Source organism: Triticum dicoccoides, chromosome 6B (genome assembly GCF_002162155.2).
Source record: "Triticum dicoccoides isolate Atlit2015 ecotype Zavitan chromosome 6B, WEW_v2.0, whole genome shotgun sequence".
NCBI classification, from domain to species: Eukaryota; Viridiplantae; Streptophyta; class Magnoliopsida; order Poales; family Poaceae; genus Triticum; species Triticum dicoccoides.
Window position 1 is genome coordinate 396,784,006 of NC_041391.1, and position 13,795 is coordinate 396,797,800.

The following is a 13,795-nucleotide window of genomic DNA, read 5'->3' on the forward strand; positions in this document are numbered from 1 at the left end:
GTTCCAATTGGTAGGCAACCTCTCCTCGTTTAGCGAGAATGCGAAAAGGACCAATGTAACGAGGAGCCAACTTGCCCTTGATACCGAAACGATGGGTACCCTTCAAAGGAGTAACCCGAAGGTAAGCTTGGTCGCCAATTTCATAGGTCATATCCTTATGATGACGATCATACTGGCTTTTCTGACGAGACTGGGCTGTTTTCAAATTCTCACGAATGATGCGAACTTGCTCTTCTGCCTCCTGGATCATATCCGGTCCAAAGAATTGTCTTTCACCGGTTTCTGACCAGTTCAAAGGTGTTCGACATCTTCGTCCATAGAGAACCTCAAAAGGAGCTTGCTTGAGGCTGGATTGGTAGCTATTGTTATAGGCAAACTCGGCGAAAGGAAGACATTTCTCCCAATCCATACCGAAAGAGATAACGCAAGCTCTGAGCATGTCTTCGAGAATTTGATTGACCCGTTCCACCTGACCACTCGACTGAGGGTGGAAAGCGGTACTGAAGGAAAGATGGGTTCCCATGGCAGTTTGGAAACTCTCCCAGAAATGAGAAGTGAAAAGACTGCCACGGTCTGAATTGATCTCTAGTGGAACACCATGGAGTGACACTATTCGAGAAATATATAAGTCAGCAAGCTGACTAGCAGTGATACTCTCTCGAACAGGAAGGAAGTGAGCCACTTTGGAAAGACGATCAACGACTACGAAGATAGCGTTATTCCCTTTCTTGGTCCTGGGAAAGCCGGTAATGAAGTCCATACCAACTTTATCCCATTTCCACTCAGGAATAGCTAAAGGCTGAAGGGTGCCAGCAGGTTATTGATGCTCTGCCTTAACGCGACGACAAATGTCACATTTAGCAATGAACTCAGCGATTTCTCTCTTCATCCTAGTCCACCAGAACCTCTGGCGTAGGTCCTGATACATCTTAGTACTACCGGGATGAATCGTGAGAGGAGATTCATGCGCCTCCTTAAGGATCAATTGTCGCAGATGTTGATTCTTGGGAACCACCAAGCGATTCTCAAAGAAAACAACACCACGATCATCCATAGAGAAACATCCACCCACTCCCCTCTTAATGTTTCTCTTGATCCGAGAAATTCCTGTGTCTTGCTTTTGAGCAGCGATAATCCGATCCTCAAGATCAGGTTTCGCCACCAGGGTAGAAAGGAATCCGTGAGGAGCAATGTGAAGATTAAGCTTACAGAATTCCTCATGGAGAAGTGGTTGGCCTTGCTGCAACATGAGATTGTTGCAATAAGATTTATGGCTTAGAGCATCAGCCATGACATTGGCTTTGCCTGGGGTGTAGGTAATCCCTAGATCATAATCTGTGATCAACTCCAACCAACGTCTTTGCCTAAGGTTCAGATCTGGTTGGGTGAAGATATACTTGAGACTCTGGTGATCGGTGTAGATCTCGCAACGTTTACCAAGGAGGTAATGTCGCCAGGTCTTGAGTGCATAGACTACGGCTGCAAGCTCTAGATCATGTGTAGGATAATTCTCCTCATGTGGATGCAACTGTCGGGATGCATAGGCAATCACATGACGATCCTGCATAAGGATGCAACCTAGTCCCTGTCGTGAGGCGTCGCAGTAGATGATAAAGTCTTTTGTGAAATCCGGTGGCACAAGTATGGGAGCAGAAGTCAGGCGTCTTTTCAGTTCCTGAAAACTGTACTCACACTGTGGGGACCACTCGAACTTTTTATCTTTCTTGAGAAGTTCCGTGAGGGGTTTGGCTACTTTGGAGAAGTTTTCAACAAAGCGGCGACAATAGCTGGCTAGGCCAAGGAAACTCCTAACTTGTTTCACGGTCTCGGGTGGAGTCCAATCGAGAACGGCTTGAACTCTCTCGGGATTGACAGCAATGCCCTTACCAGAGATTACGTGGCCTAGGTAGGTCACTTCTGGCAACCAAAATTCACACTTGGAGAACTTGGCATAAAGGCGGTGCTCTCTGAGTTTTTCTAACACAAGTCTAAGATGTTCGGCATGCTCTTCCTCGTTCTTCGAGTAAATAAGAATATCATCGAGGTAAACCACGACGAACTTATCTAAGTACTCCATGAAGATCGAGTTCATCAAGCGGGAGAATGTGGCTGGGGCGTTGGTTAGGCCAAAGGACATGACGGTGTACTCGTACTGGCCATAACGAGTGACAAAAGCTGTCTTGGGAATGTCCCCGTTTCTGATTTTGATTTGGTGGTATCCTAACCTTAAATCCATCTTGGAGAAGACTGAGGATCCAGCGAGCTGATCATACAGGTCGTTGATCCTGGGGAGCGGATACTTGTTCTTGATCGTGACCAAATTAACGGGACGATAATCAACGACCATCCGGTCCGTACCGTCTTTCTTCTTGACAAAGAGGACGGGGCAAGCCCAAGGAGAAGAACTAGGACGGATGAAACCCTTTTGCAAGGACTCATCGAGTTGTTTCTTAAGCTCGGCTAGTTCTAGGGGTGCCATCTTGTAAGGTCTCCGGGAGATTGGAGCTGTTCCTGGGATAAGATCTATGACGAACTCTACATCTCTGTCAGGTGGAACACCTGGCAGTTCCTCTGGAAAGACATCCGGAAAGTCACGGACTATCGGGATATCTTCAAGGTCTGGAAGAGGGCTGGCATTAAGAGAATAGAGCTGACGCTTTGCAACTCTAGTGGAGACGGTGACTATCTTGCCAGATGGGTGTGTAAGCTGAACAGATCTTGTGTAACAATCAATCTTGGCATGATGAGCTGTCATCCAGTCCATACCCAAGATGATGTTAATATCTGAGGACTTGAGGGCTACAAGTGATGCAAGGAACACAAGTCTATCAACAAGAATTTCGTTACCATGGCTGATTCTGGTGGTCTGCCATCTAGACCCTGGGGTTTGGATTTCAAGCGGAGACATCATACCAAGAATGGGGTAGTACAACAACTCAACATCACCACTCAAGATTTTGGGATAGTACTAAACAGACTACACCGGAAATACTCACAACTGGGGTATGACTCTGATCAACCAGTCCTATGGGACTACGGAGTAGTAACACGTGATCCTGATAGACGGAAGAGAAGCCTAGTTCCTTAATCCCGCCGGAAAGATAGGATGACTCAGATCAGAAGACCATGAGGTAAAGGAGTAAAAAGAGCCTTACGTTCCTTCCCACAATCAATTCCCTTACATAACTAAAGATTTTCTAGACTCAACTTCGACCAGTTTGGCTTGGTAATCCTACAGGCAGTCAAGCTCTGATACCAAAGCTGTCAGGACCCCGACTCGATGCCACATCGATCTAGCATGTAACACCTCATATCGCTTTGCGGCCTCACGCACGGTATCCCCACGGGTGTCGCCTTACCTTTGCCCGGGACCGTTTGCGCATTTTGGCACACGTATATGATGGTGTCGCTAGCATCCATATGATAAAGAGCCCGGGCTGACATGGCTAGTCGTAAACCAAAAGTGGCACTAACTTACAGGGACAGGCATCCATGACCCAGCATCGAACGTGTCGGTCATCAGCGAGTGAATCCAGGCTGTAGCACTGGGCTAACAGGACTCCGGTGAACCGGGCTGTAGCGGGCTAGCAGGACTCCGGTATTCATCGCGTGACATTTCCCCGAAGGGACAGACACAGGATCGAAGAAGGACACATGCCGGCCTGCCTAAGTGTTCCGGAGCAGTAGCAAGCTACCAAGGCTCAGTGGAAGCACTAGGAGACATTTCCCGGTAAGAGAGGCTACTAAGAATAAACAACTAGATAGTCAGATCCCACACATAGCAATACACATTACACGTACGCATAACATGCAAGTATGTGCTGTACAACATGGCATCACAGCATAACTCAACAACTCATATAGATAAAGGCTCAGAAGAGCCGTCATAGCATATATTGCAAGCAGGGGTCACAAGACCCATCATACAGAGCATACAAGCAACAAGCGGAAGCATTACATGTCTGGGTACAGACATCTACAAAAGAAAAAGGCTGAAGAGCCTGACTATCTACAACATCCGATCAAGATCGTAGCTGAGGTACTAGCTACTAGTCGAAGTCCATGGAAACACTAGTAAGACCGAAGTCTCCGCTGCAAAAACATAAATAAAGCAACATGAGTACAAAGGTACTCAGCAAGACTTACATCAGATCCTATCATACATGCATTGGTATCAAGAGGGTAATGTGGGGTTTAGTTGCAGCAAGCCAGCTTTGACTCTGTGGCTATCCTATTCTACGACTACCAGAAACTCTTGAGGTGAAACAACGTACACGAGTCCACTAATCACCATACAATACACTACTATGGATTCATCCCCGTCTCTCTACGAGAAGGCCATCCATAGCACTCACACTTGTCTTGAGCAGTTTAGAGTATCCACTTCAAGTTGTCTATGTACCATGTAAGCATCCAAGAAGTCCATAACCGCGGACCCGGCTATTCGAATAGATCATGTTAACCCTGCAGGGGTGTACTTCTTCACACACGCTCTCGCCACTTACCGCCATGTACACGTCATGTATCTCGGCAACCTTCAAGCGGAAGCCTGGCGAGGGTGTCGGCCACGACCTGACTAACCACACCAGACTCTAGTCCAGGTTTATCGCCTATTCGGGTTCCATCCGCAAGGAGATCCGGCCGGGGTGTCGCTTACGGCCCCAAACGATGTGTACAGGGTTCCCGAGCCCACCAACCGGGTGCCACTCGGTACACCGGGCCACGTGTGCCTAGTCTGTCCCAAGCCCACCCTGCCGGGTGCCACTTGGTAGAAAAATAGCACTACCTACAAATACCAGAAACTAGTTGCGACTCCTGGACAGAGATCAAGTTGGTTAATAAGTCGAGAGGGCTTGGAGCGCCCGGAGCCCAATGTGTGGTAGTATCGAGTCATTGGACAACATACACAGAACTCAGGGCTTAAGGACGGTTCCAGTGAGACAACCCACCATGTACTCCTACATGGCCTCTCACCGCTACCTTTACCAAATCGTGTTCACACACTTCACTCTCAGCATCAGAACATATCGTGACACTCCAATTCATTCCCAATGAATCAGACCTGACACAACTCTAAGCAATAGCAGGCATGGCATGGTAGGAACACATCAGTGGCTTCAAACAACTCCTACACATGCTAGTGGGTTTCAACTATTTACTATGGCAATGACAGGTCATGCAGAGGAAGGGGTTCAACTACCACAGCACAAAGTAGCAGATGAATCGTTGTTGTGCTAATGCAATAACTGAGAGCAGGAGCGAGAGAGTAGGGTTTTATCGAGATGAACAAGGGGGTTTGCTTGCCTGGTAAGACAACAAGGAAGGCACTGCTTCACGGACAGGTACTCTGGAACGTCTCCGGAGCAGGACCTATCGAGAAGGAACGGTGCCGGCAATCAAAACACAATCATATGCAGCAATATGATGCATGAACATGGCATGTAGATGTGATGCTGCTGAGCTAATGCAACTAATGTTCACTTGGTTTGAAGTCCATTTGAACCAAAGGTTCAAATGCATTTCTAAATTAAGTCTCTTATATATGCCATAATGTGTTTTCCCATATTCAGCATGTATAAGTTTGTTTTTCATGCATGAAACTAGTACAGATGGAAAGATGGCATTTTTCTGATAATTTTTCATATATAAATTATTTCAATCTGAGCTACGGTTGAATTTCTATGAATTTTTGAAGTTTAAATCAATTTCTGGATTTTTCTGATTAAATTTAAATCCAGAAATTATATTATTGCGCCAGCATGACGTCATCATTGCATCAGCGGGTCAACGCGGCTGTCCAGGTCAAATCTGACGTGTGGGACCCACACGTCAGTGACAGGGGGTTAACCCCGAGTCAAACCTGGGCTGGTCGGCTTTGACTAAGCCCTGGGGCCCACTTGTCAGCGTCAGCGGGTGGGGAATTAGTGACTAATTAACAAGCCACGTCAGCCCGCCGGGGTTCTGGCTGGCGGCGACCATTAGCGCGGCGGCGACTCGCCGGACTTGCGCTGCAGGCGGCGTTTGGTCGCGCGAAAAGCACCAGGGCGTAGCCCGTCATCGTCCGCAACCAGGGGAGCTGGTGGGGGGGCTGCGGGGGCGCCGGAGCTCGCCGGAGCAGAGCTCAGGGCGGCGGCCGGAGTTCGGCAACTGGTGGCCGCGGCGTTGTGGTGCACGGCAGTGGAGACGGAGGGTTCCTACGGGCTCCTGGCGTCACCAGGAACACGGGGACGCGCGCGGAAGGGACCGGCTTGGGCTCGTGCCACCGTGGCGCCATGGCCGGCGGCGAGGGGCTTCGGCCGTGGTGGGGAGCGGCGCTACGGCGCGGGAACGGAAGGGAGAAGAGAGGGGAACGGTGGAGGAGCTCACCGCGGATCCAGCGAGCGCGAAGGCGAGGTCGGGGATGCCCGGAAGCTCCCGAATTGACGGCGAGTACCCACGGCGGCCGGAGGCGAGGATGGCGACGGCGACGGCTCCACGGGGCTCTCCGGCTTGCGTGGCTCGGCGAGGAAGTAGAGGGGGTCGCGGCGGAGCTCGGGGGCTCTACGGAGGGGCGAGGGGACGGCGGGGAGCGCGTCGGTGGCGAGCTGCGACGGCGGCGATGCTTCGGGTGAGAGGGAGAGAGAGCAGGGGAAGAGGAGGAGGGCGAGGGAGAGTGAGAACGGTGCGGGGCAGTGCGTGGCGACGTTCCGAACGTCCAGGCGTCGAGGGGAGGACAGGCAGGCAGGTGCCGTGGTGGCACGGCGGTGCGCACGCGCCGGCCACACGCCTCTGGCCTCCTGGCGGGAGGTGGAGGACGACTGGCGCTAGCCAGTCGGCTGGGCCGGCCAGCTGGGCCGCACAGGGGAGGGGAGGCCCAGGTAAGTCCTCCTTCCTTTTATTTCTGTTTTCTATTTTTTTCTGACATTTGTTTGATTTAATAAATATATCAAATCATTTAATTTTATTATGCCAATTTTTGTAGGGGCTAATGGTATTATTCCAGAGCTCTTGTATAATTGGCATAATTTTTGGACCATATTTCATATATATAGAAATATATTTCCAATGCAAATATTTATCGAATTAATCCAAATGGCCAAAATAAATGTCCATGAGCTCCTAAAAATATTGTTTTGATTTTTATCTCTGTCCAATATTTTCAGAGGGCAACATGAGCATTTTCTTGGACCCTTTTGGAGAAATTTTTATTTGGGTCATTTTCAAAAATGATTCTGAGGGTTCCACCAATCCTCATTTCAAATTTAAATGAAATTTAAACATGATGCACAAATGACCAGCTAGTCTAGGTCATACCAGACTAGGGATGTGACAACTGCTATGCAAATTATGAATAAAATTACTACATTAATGCATTTATTAAGAAAGTCTCCGCTGTCCAAGAAGAGACTAATATTTTGCAGGAAGCTATGGAAGAAGAAATTGATGAAACTGTGAGCTCATTGGATGAAAAATATGATGAGGAGAGCGAAGAACAAAAGGAGGAGGAGCGGATTAGCTACCCGTGCCCACCTTCTAATGAGAGTAACCCTCCAACTCATACATTATTTAATTGCCCTTTGTGCTTACCGAAGGATGGTTGCTATGATGATTGTTATGATCCCGTTGATTCTCTTGAAATATCCCTTTTTGATGATGCTTGCTATGCTTGTGGCCAAGATGCCAATATGAATTATGCTTATGGAGATGAACTTGCTATAGTTCCTTATGTTAAACATGAAATTGTTGCTATTGCACCCACGCATGATAGTCCTATTATCTTTTCCAATTCTCCCAACTACACTATATCGAAGAAGTTTGTGTTTATTAAGGATTATATTGATGGGTTGCCTTTTACCATTGCACATGATGATTTTTATGAATGTAATATGCATGTGCTTGCTGCTCCTGCTTGCAATTATTATGAGAGAGGAAGTATATCTCCACCTCTCTATGTTTCCCACACGATGAAGTTGCAAGAAACTGCTTATACTATGCATTGGCCTTTACTATGTGTGCGATTGTTCTTTTATGACATGCCGATGCATAGGAAGAGAGTTATATTTCGTCATTACATGATTTATGTTACTTTGTGCTCACTGCTAAATTACAAATCATTGTTAATTAAAATTGGCTTTGATATACCTTGGGATCCGGGTGGATTCATGACTTGAGCAATATATGCCTAGCTTAATGGCTTTAAAGAAAGCGCTGTTAGGGAGACAATCCAGAAGTTTTAGAGAGTCATTTATTTCTGTTGAGTGCTTTCATATAGTTTAAAAACACAAAAATAAAGAGGGGAACCTAAAAACTTTTCAAAAAGAAAAGTGAAAGTAAGAAAGACAAGCATTGTTGAAGTGGGAGAGCTCCTTGAACTTTGTTCACGCTCACGGAAACTTTGTGAATCTTGATTACAGAAACTTTTCAACAAAAATAATAATCCCCTTGTATAATTCCATTGTATTATAAAAATAATGTGCCAAGGTTTGCCTTTAGGATGTTTACAATGCTTGTTGGTTTGTACGGTGCAGGACAGAAACTTTGGCTGTAGTGCGCGATTTTACATTTTTAACTGAAAAGTAAATTGGTTCCGAATCCTTTTGCACTGTCTTTCTATATAACTTGTTTATTTTTCCTAATTTGGGTAGAATATTTGGGGCACCAGAAGAATTGTGATTGTTCAGATTGCTACAGACTGTTCTCTTTTTGACAGATTCTGTTTTTGATGCATAGTTTGCTTGTTTTGATGAATCTATCAATTTATATCAGTGGATTAAGCCATGGAAAAGCTATATTATAGTAGACACAATGAAAAAAGAAAATATGAATTGATTTGCAACAGTACTTAGAGTGGTGATTTGCTTTATTATACTAACGGATCTTACCGAGTTTTCTGTTGAAGTTTTGTGGGGATGTAGTGTCTAATCAAAGATGTTTCGATATGAGAAGAAGGAAGAGAGGCAAGAGATCAAGCTTGGGGATGCCCGAGGCACCCCAAGTAAATATTCAAGGAGACTCAAGCGTCTAAGCTTGGGGATGCTGGGAAGGCATCCCCTCTTTCTTCAACAAGTATCGGTATGTTCTCAAATTCGTTTTGTTCATGCATTATGTGCAAGTCTTGGATCGTCTTTTGCATTTAGTTTTTATTTTTCTTTTATGCACCATGATGGTATGAGATAGTCCTTGGTTGATTTATAGAATGCTCATTGCACTTCACTTAAATCTTTTGAGTATGGCTTTATAGAATGCTTCATGTGCTTCACTTATATCATTTGAAGTTGGATTGCCTGTTTCTCTTTACATAGAAAACCACCATTTGTAGAATGATCTTTTGCTTCACTTATATGTGTTAGAGCATGGTCATATCTTTTGTAGAAAGAATTAAACTCTCTTGCTTCACTTATATCTTTTTAGAGAGATGACACGAATTGGTCATTCACATGGTTAGTCATAAAATCCTACATAAACTTGTAGATCGCTGAATATGATATGTTTGATTCCTTGCAATAGTTTTGCGATATAAAGATGGTGATATTAGAGTCATGCTAGTGGGTGGTTGTGGATTGTAGAGACACTTGCATTGAGGTTTGCAAGTCCTGTAGCATGCACGTATGGTAACCGTTGTGTGACAAATTTGAAGCATGGGGTGTTTCTTTGATTGTCTTCCTTATGAGTGGCGGTTGGGGACGAGTGATGGTCTTTTCCTACCAATCTATCCCCCTAGGGGCATGCATAGTAGTACTTTGCTTCGAGGGCTAATAAACTTTTGCAATAAGTATATGAGTTCTTTATGACTAATGTGAGTCCATGGATTATACGCACTCTCACCCTTCCATCATTGCTAGCCTCTTCGGTACCGTGCATTGCCCTTTCTCACCTCGAGAGTTGGTGCAAACTTCGCCGGTGCATCCAAACCCCGTGATATGATACGCTCTATCACACATAAGCCTCATTATATCTTCCTCAAAACATCCACCATACCTACCTATTATGGCATTTCCATAGCCATTCCGAGATATATTGCCATGCAACTTCCATCATCATCATATTCATGACTCGAGCATTCATTGTCATATTGCTTTGCATGATCGTAAGATAGCTAGCATGATGTTTTCATGGCTTGTCTGTTTTTTATGTCATTGCTACGCTAGATCATTGCACATCCCGGTACACCGCCGGAAGCATTCATATAGAGTCATATCTTTGTTCCAGTATCGAGTTGTAATATCGAGTTGTAAGTAAATAAAAGTGTGATGATCATCATTATTAGAGAATTGCCCCAGTGAGGAAAGTATGATGATACTATGATTCCCCCACAAGTCGGGATGAGACTCCGGACGAAAAATAAAAAAAATAAAAAAAGAGAAAGGACAAAAAAAGGGCCAAAAAAAGAGAAAACAAAAAATGAGAGAAAAAGAGAGAAGGGGCAATGTTACTATCCTTTTTCCACACTTGTGCTTCAAAGTAGCACCATGTTCTTCATATAGTGAGTCTCATATCTTGTGCTTCAAAGTAGCACCATGTTCTTCATATAGATTGTCTCCTATGTTGTCACTTTCATATACTAGTGGGAATTTTCATTATAGAACTTGGCTTGTATATTCCAACGATGGGCTTCCTCAAATGCCCTAGGTCTTCATGAGCAAGCAAGTTGGATGCACACCCACTTAGTTTCTTTTGTTGAGCTTTCATACACTTATAGCTCTTAGTGCATCCGTTGCATGGCAATCCCTACTCCTCGCATTGACATCAATTGATGGGCATCTCCATAGCTCGTTGATCAGCCGCGTCGATGTGAGACTTTCTCCTTTTTGTCTTCTCCACATAACCTCCATCATTATATTCTATTCCACCTATAGTGATATATCCATGGCTTGTGCTCATGTATTGCGTGAGGGTTGAAAAAGCTGAAGTGCGTTAAAAAGTATGAACCAATTGCTCGGCTTGTCATCGGGTTGTGCAAGATGGGGGCATTTTGTGTGACAAAAATGAAGCATGGCCAAACTATATGATTTTGTAGGGATAAGCTTGCTTTTGCCTTGTTGTTTTGAAAAGACATGATTGCTTTATTGGTACGCTCGAATTATTATTGTTTTATGTCAAATGATAGACTATTTCTTTGAATCTCGTGTCTTAATATTCATGCCATGATTAGACATATGATCAAGATTATGCTAGGTAGCATTCCACATCAAAAATTATTCTTTTTTATCATTTACCTACTCGAGGACGAGCAGGAATTAAGCCTGGGGATGATGATATGTCTCCGTCGTATCTATAATTTTTGATTGTTCCATGCCAATATTATTCACTTTCATATACTTTTTGGAAACATTTTATATTATTTTTGGGACTAACTTATTGATACAGTGCCCAGTGCCAGTTCCTGTTTGTTGCATGTTTTTTGTTTCGCAGAAACCCAATATCAAACGGAGTCCAAACGGGATAAAAACGGTCGGAGATTTTTTTTGGAAAATTTATGATTTTTGGGAAGTAAAATCAACGCGAAACGGTGTCCGAGGTGGTCACGAGGTAGGGGGGCACGCCCTATCCCCCAGGCGCACCCCTGGCCCTCGTGGTCCACCCGTAAGGTGGTTGATGCTCTTCTTCTTGCGCAAGAAATATAATTTTATGAGAAAGATCTGGGCAAAAGATTCACCCCAATCGGAGTTACGGATCTCCAGATATAAAGGAAACGGTGAAGGGGTAGAATCTGAGAACGCAGAAACAGAGAGATAGATCCAATCTCGGAGGGGCTCTCGCCCCTCCCAAGCGATGGGAGCCAAGGACCAGAGGGGAAACCCTTCTCCCATCTAGGGAGAAGGTCAAGGAAGAAGAATAAGAAGGGGGGCTCTCTCCCCCTTGCTTCTGGTGGCGCCGGAACACTGCCGGGGGCCATCATCATCACCGCGATCTTCACCAACACATCCGCCATCTTCACCAACATCTCCATCACCTTCGCCCTTCTATCTACAGCGGTCCACTCTCCCGCATCCCAATGTACCCTCTACTTGAACATGGTGCTTTATGCTTCATATTATTTTCCAATGATGTGTTGCCATCCTATGATGTATGAGTAGATTTTCGTTGTCCTATCGGTGATTGATGAATTGCTATGATTGGTTTGAGTTGCATGTTTTATTATTGGTGTTGTCCTATGGTGCCCTCCGTGTCGCGCAAGCGTGAGGGATTCCCGCTGTAGGGTGTTGCAATACGTTCATGATTCGCTTATAGTGGGTTGGTGAGTGACTGAAACACAAACCCGAGTAAGAGGGATTGTGGCGTATGGGATAAAGGGGGACTTGATGCTTTAATGCTATGGTTGGGTTTTACCTTAATGAATCTTTAGTGGTTGCGGATGCTTGCTAGAGTTCCAATCATAAGTGCATATGATCCAAGTAGAGAAAGTATGTTAGCTTATGCCTCTCGCTCAAATAAAATTGCAATAATGATTACCGGTCTAGTAACATAGTCAGTTGCTTAGGGACAATTCCACAACTCATACCACCACTTTTCCACACACGCTATATTTACTTTATTGCATCTTTATCTAAACAGCCCCTAGTTTATATTTACGTGTTCTTTATTATCTTGCAAACCTATCCTATCACACCTACAAAGTACTTCCAGTTTCATACTTGTTCTAGGTAACGCGAACATCAAGCGTGCGTAGAGTTGTATCGGTGGTCGATAGAACTTGATGGAGTATTTGTTCTACCTTTAGCTCCTCATTGGGTTCGACACTCTTATCGAAAGAGGCTACAACTATCCCCTATACTTATGGGTTATCAGGCACCGACAAGAAGGCCAAAACTAAAGCCCCCAGCAAGGAAGCTACCAGGTGCGCTGATTGCCGGGAGGCTGTAGTGGTAGAGAAAGTTGGGAAGTCAGACAGGCCATACTACAATATGCACAACACTAAAGGGCATGATCTTCAAGAGTGCAATCAAGTTGAGAAGCTTGTTAAGAAGAAGAAGGCCGAGTATGAGAAGTGTGACAGAGAGAGACCAAGAAGGTACTGGCAGGAAGGGCCATGGTGGTAGGGCAGGCCACCGCGGGAAGGCCCCACAGCAGAAGGAAAAGCCTACTAGAGGCCGTGAGAAGAAAGAAGGAGATAATGGCAGTGATGAAGGGAATGAAGAAGAAACCAGCGTGTAACACCTCTGATGTAACTTTCCATCTTTGTAACTCCAACTCTTGCCATTTTCGGCTATGTGATATGATATTCCCTCCGTGGTTGGGTTTTGTCTTTTGTTTTGCATTTTATTCATGTCATGCATATCATATCATGTCATCATGTGCATCTCATTTGCATACGTGTTCGTCTCATGCATCCGAGCATTTTCCCCGTTGTCCGTTTCGCAATCCGACACTCCCACATGCACCGGCGCACCCCTCTTGTCTCTTTTCGTGTGCGGGTGTTGAACGTTCTCAGAATGGACCGAGCCTTTCCAAGTGGCCCTGGTATAGCACCGGTAGACCACCTGTCAAGTTTCGGGACGTTTGGAGCTCGTTTGGTACTCCAACGGTTATCCGCATATCCGCAAGACCTCTTTTAAGTTGCAGCCCAACACCCCTCCAAAACAGCCCAATAACCCATCTAACTCTCCTCCATGCTCTCGGTCGTTCGATCACGATCGTGTGGGCGAAAACTACACCTCATTTGGACACTCCTAGCTCCCTCTACCTCTATATATAGACCCCTTCCCCGAAATTCCGGACGAAACCCTAGACGATTTCCCCTCCGCAGCCACCGGACACGTCCGGCCGCAGCCGGACACGTCCGGGTCGCCCCGCCGCCGCCACGTGGCACGCCGCC